Source organism: Mandrillus leucophaeus, unplaced genomic scaffold (genome assembly GCF_000951045.1).
Source record: "Mandrillus leucophaeus isolate KB7577 unplaced genomic scaffold, Mleu.le_1.0 Scaffold402, whole genome shotgun sequence".
NCBI classification, from domain to species: domain Eukaryota; kingdom Metazoa; phylum Chordata; class Mammalia; order Primates; family Cercopithecidae; genus Mandrillus; species Mandrillus leucophaeus.
The window spans coordinates 343,068-347,980 of NW_012104277.1; the positions used below are offsets into that span (position 1 = coordinate 343,068).

The 4,913-nt window shown below is 41.0% G+C and overlaps 1 protein-coding gene and 1 long non-coding RNA gene across 2 annotated transcripts in view; one reads left to right on the top strand and one right to left on the bottom strand.

Moving 5' to 3' along the window:
- CASC4 (cancer susceptibility candidate 4) overlaps nt 1-1,953 on the top strand; it is a 122,208-nt gene extending 120,255 nt beyond the window's left edge. Inside the window, exon 11 of the mRNA XM_011992079.1 lies at nt 700-1,953. The gene's annotated coding sequence lies outside the window, so the exon portion shown is untranslated. The remainder of the gene's footprint in view (nt 1-699) is intronic.
- Nucleotides 1-4,913, bottom strand: part of LOC105548178 — a 26,151-nt gene that overhangs the window by 12,045 nt on the left and 9,193 nt on the right. The window contains exon 2 of the long non-coding RNA XR_001007351.1: nt 397-547. This is a non-coding gene — a long non-coding RNA (uncharacterized LOC105548178). The remainder of the gene's footprint in view (nt 1-396; nt 548-4,913) is intronic.

Consider the following 4,913-nt stretch of genomic DNA (forward strand, 5'->3'; position numbering starts at 1 on the left):
TTTTTTTTTTGAGACAGAGTTTTAGTCTTGTTTCCCAGGCTGGAGTGCAATGGCACAATCTTGGCCCACTGCAACCTCCATTCCACCTCCTGGGTTCAGGCAATTCTCCTGCCTTAGCCTCCCAAGTAGCTGGGATTACAGGCACTCGCCACCATACCCAGCTAATTTTTGTATTTTAATAGAGAGCTAATAATTGTATATTTAATAGAGACGGGTTTCACCATGTTGGCCAGGCTGGTCTTGAACTCCTGACCTCAGGTGATCCTCCTGCCTTGGCCTCCCAAAGTGCTGGGAGTACAGGTGTGAGCCACTGCGCCCAGTCTACACACTAATTCTTGTTAGCCCAACAGCTGTTCTATTCTATCTACCCCTCATTTCATGCTCAAGGAGTCATACCTAGAATAGTTACACACAAGAGGAAAACTGGAAGCCAAACACTGGACAGTATGTATACAAAGTCACCTCCCTACTCCTTTTATTTTACAAGAGTGCTGATGTGTTTTGGCAGATGAGCTTTCAGCTGAGGCCTGATGGAAGTTGAGATAACCTGCAAAGACATAACAATATTTATGAGTTATATCTTAATTCTTGAAATTGTGGAATGCATGATTGACAATATAGTTTTAATTTTTATTTTTTCAAGTAATACCAGTACTATTTAACTATAGCCAGAACTGGCTAAAATTTTTATATTTTCAGAGTTGAAGTTGGTGAAGACATTCATGATTTAAACACCAGATCCTGAAAGGGGTTAAATCTACTTTGAAATGAATCTGCAATCAGTATTTCAAAGCTTTTCTGGTAATTTAGTGATCTTATTTGACTAGACTTTTTCAGAAGTACTAAATAAGGAATTTTAACAGGTTTTTATTAATGCACAGATAAATAGAAGTACAGTGAGGTCTATAGCCATTTTATTAAAATAGCTTAAAAGTTTGTAAAAAAATGAATCTTTGCAATTACTTAATATGTTAGTTAAGAACCCATCAAGCTTATATTTGCTGGACTTACAAATTATTTTAAATGCATTTATCTTTTTTGACACTATTCAGTGGAATGTGTAAACTAGCTAATCCTTCTGATTTAAAGCACTTTTAAATCTTATCCTGCTCCCTAAAAACAAAAGTAATTTTTGATCAAAAGGTTTTGATCACAAGGGGAAATTTAAGATTGTTAACCCTGTTTTTCAGAAGGGCTACTGTTAATTGCACATAAACATGAAATGTGTTTTCCCCTGTGTACTAACAGATTCTAGTCAAAATTCAAACTGATAGTGGTAAAGAAACAGGTTGTTCACTTGTTGAGGTGCAAAAATTCTTAAGACTTCTGTTTGAAATTGCTCAATGACTAGGAAAAGATGTAGTGGTTTACTAAAATTGTTTTTCCACCATGTCAAATTAAACAATTCATGCCTTTATAGGGTCAGGCCTACAATGAATAGGTATGGTGGTTCATAGAATTTTTAAAATAGAGTTAAAGGGAAGTGATGTACATTTTGGGGACATTAGGGTAGGGAGATGAATCAAAAAATACCCCTAGTAATACTTTATATTTAATACTGCAAAAGCTTTACAAATGGAAACCATGCAATTACCTGCCTTAGTTCTTTTATCATAAAAACAATCACTTGGTTGGTTGTATTGTAGGTATTACTTATACAGCAACATTTCTTCAATTAGCAGTGTAGACATTTTATAAACAAATCTTGGACCAATTGATAATATTTCTGACTGTATTAATATTTTAGTGCTATAAAATACTATGTGAATCTCTTAAAAATCTGACATTTTACAGTCTCTATTAGACATACTGTTTTTATAATGTTTTACTTCTGCCTTAAGATTTAGGTTTTTTAAATGTATTTTTGCCCTGAATTAAGTGTTAATTTGATGGAAAACTCTGCTTTTAAAATCATCATTTACTGGGTTCTAATAAATTAAAAATTAAACTTGTTTCACTGTGTTGCTTATTCTAATACATACACAAACATCACATTCATGAAGTAAATACATTTTAACACTAAAATCTGAGTAAGTTTAGCACTCATTTTAAGTTAAGCTAAACTAAAAAACCAGATATTTCTTTTTTTTTTTTTTTTTTTGAAACAGAGTCTCACTCTCTTGCCCAGGCTGGAGTGCAGTGGCACATCTCGGCTCACTGCAATCTCTGTCTCCCAGATTCAAGCAATTCTCCTGCCTCAGCCTCCCAAGTAGCTGGGATTACAGTCACGTGCCACCACACCTGGGCAATTTTTGTATTTTTGGTAGAGACAGGGTTTCACCATGTTGGCCAGGCTGGTCTTGAACTCCTGACCTCAGGTGATCCACCTGCCTTGCCCCCCAAAGTGCCCCCCAAAGTGCTGGGATTACAGGCATGAGCTGCCATACCCAGCCTGAAAACCAAATATTTTTACACCAGGGCTCTTTACTGTAGGTCTAGTTTATTCAACAAATATTGAATGCCTATTATGTACCCAGCATTGTTCTAGGTATTAAGATAAGTGGATAAGATAGACAAGGTCTCTGTTCGCATGGAGTGTACATTCAAGTGGGGGCAGACAATACACAAGTAAATAAATGAACAAGATAACTTTAAATAGTGTTAAAGAGCTATTAAAAGTTTTGGCCCGGCACGGTGGCTCACGCCTGTAATCCCAGCACTTTGGGAGGCCGAGGCGGGCGGATCACCAGGTAGAGTTCGAGACCAGCCTGACCAACATGGTGAAACCCTGTCTCTCTTAAAAATACAAAAATTAGCTGGGCATGGTGGCGTGCGGCTGTAATCCCAATTACTCAGGAGGCTAAGGCAGGAGAATCACTTGAACCCAGAAGGCGGAGGTCGCAGTGAGCCAAGATCATACCACTGCACTCCAGCCTGGGTGACAGAGCAAGACTCTGTCTCAGATAAATAAATGAACGAATGAATGTTCTAAGATTCCAAACAATTAGGTTTTCACTGAACTAAAACATTACAGTTATGTGGCTGGAATGTAATAAGCAAGGGAGAGAGATGAGGCTGAAGAAGTATGGAGGGGTCAAGATAGGAGAGTCTTGTAAGTTTAGGTATTGCTTCTGACCCATAAATGAAAATGAAGCAAATATACATGGAAAGATGATTTTAGGAGAAATGTGAATATGACTTCAAAATCATTTCTAAAATATGACACACTGAAAAAATCTTAAGATTGTGTCTTTTGGACTTCTCATTCCTGTAATCATGTAACAACAAAATTTGCTTGAATATGAGGACAGAGAATTTTTTTTTTTTTTAAAGCAACAAGAAGACAGGGGTGGTGGCTCATGCCTGTAATCCCAGCACTTTGGGAGGCTGAGGCAGGCGAATCACAAGGTCAGGAGTTCGAGACCAGCCTGACCAACATGGTGAAACTCTGTCTCTATTTAAAAAATACAAAAATTAGCCGGGCATGGTGGCGTGCGCCTGTAATCCCAGCTACTCGGGAGGCTGAGGCAGGAGAATCGCTTGAACCCAGGAGGCAGAGGTTGCAGTGAGCCGAGATCGCGCCACTGCACTCCAGTCTGGGCAACAGAGCAAAACTCTTGTCTCAGAAAAAAAGCAACAACATACTTATGAGGAAATGTATTAGTCTGTTTTCACATTGCTATAAAGGTACTACCTGAGACTCGGTAATTTATATAGGAAAGAGGTTTAATTGACTCACAGTTCCACATGGCTGGGGAGGCCTCAGGAAACTTACAATCATGATGGAAGGCAAAACGGAAGCAAGGCAAATCTTATGTGGTGGCAGGACAGAGAGAGTGTGCACACAGGAAACTGCCGTTTTTTTAAAATTTTTATTTTTATTTTTTATTTTTTGAGACGGAGTTTTGCTCTTGTTGCCCAGGCTGGAGTGCAGTGGCGTGATCTCAGCTCACCACAACCTCCACCTCTCAGGTTCAAGCAATTCTCCTTCCTCAGCCTCCCGAGTAGCTGGGATTACAGGCATGTGCCACCTCGCCTGGCTAATTTTGTATTTTTAGTAGAGACGGAGTTTCTCCATGTTGGTCAGGCTGGTATCGAACTCCCGACCTCAGGTGATCTGCCCGCCTCGGTCTCCCAAAGTGCTGGGCTTACAGGTGTGTGCCACTGCGCCCAGCCTGGAAACTGCCATTTTTAAAACCATTGGATCTTGTGAGAACTTACTCACTATTACGAGAACAGCATGGGGGAAACTCTCGCCATTAACTAGTCACCTCTCACCAGGTCCCTGCCTCCACACATGAGGATTACAATTCGAGATGAGATTTGGGTGGGGACACAGAGCCAAACTGTATCAGGAAGGTAGTCACATTCCATAATGGGGCTGACCTTAGAAACACCTATTCTCTCGTGTGCGGCATATAGTTTCTTTTTTTTTTTTTTTTGAGACGAAGTCTGGCTCTATCGCCCAGGCTAGAGTGCAGTGGCCGGATCTCAGCTCACTGCAAGCTCCGCCTCCCAGGTTCACGTCATTCTCCTGCCTCAGCCTTCCGAGTAGCTAGGACTACAGGCGCCCGCCACCTCGCCCGGCTAGCTTTTTGTATTTTTTTTTTAGTAGAGACGGGGTTTCACCGTGTTAGCCAGGATGGTCTCGATCTCCTGACCTTGTGATCCACCCATCTCGGCCTCCCAAAGTGCTGGAATTACAGGCTTGAGCCACCGCGCCCGGCCGCGGCATATGGTTTCAATGGGACAGTGTGTCATTGATACATTTTCAGTCTAGGTTATAGAGTTTTCACATCACATGTGGGCCATCGACATTCAGTTCTAATTTTTTTTTTAGATGTAGTCTAGCTCTGTCGCCAGGCTGGAGTGCAGTGGCATGATCTTGGCTCACTGCAACCTCTGCCTCCTGGGTTCAAGCGATTCTCATGCCTCAGCCTCCCGAGTAGCTGGGACTACAGGCATGTGCCACC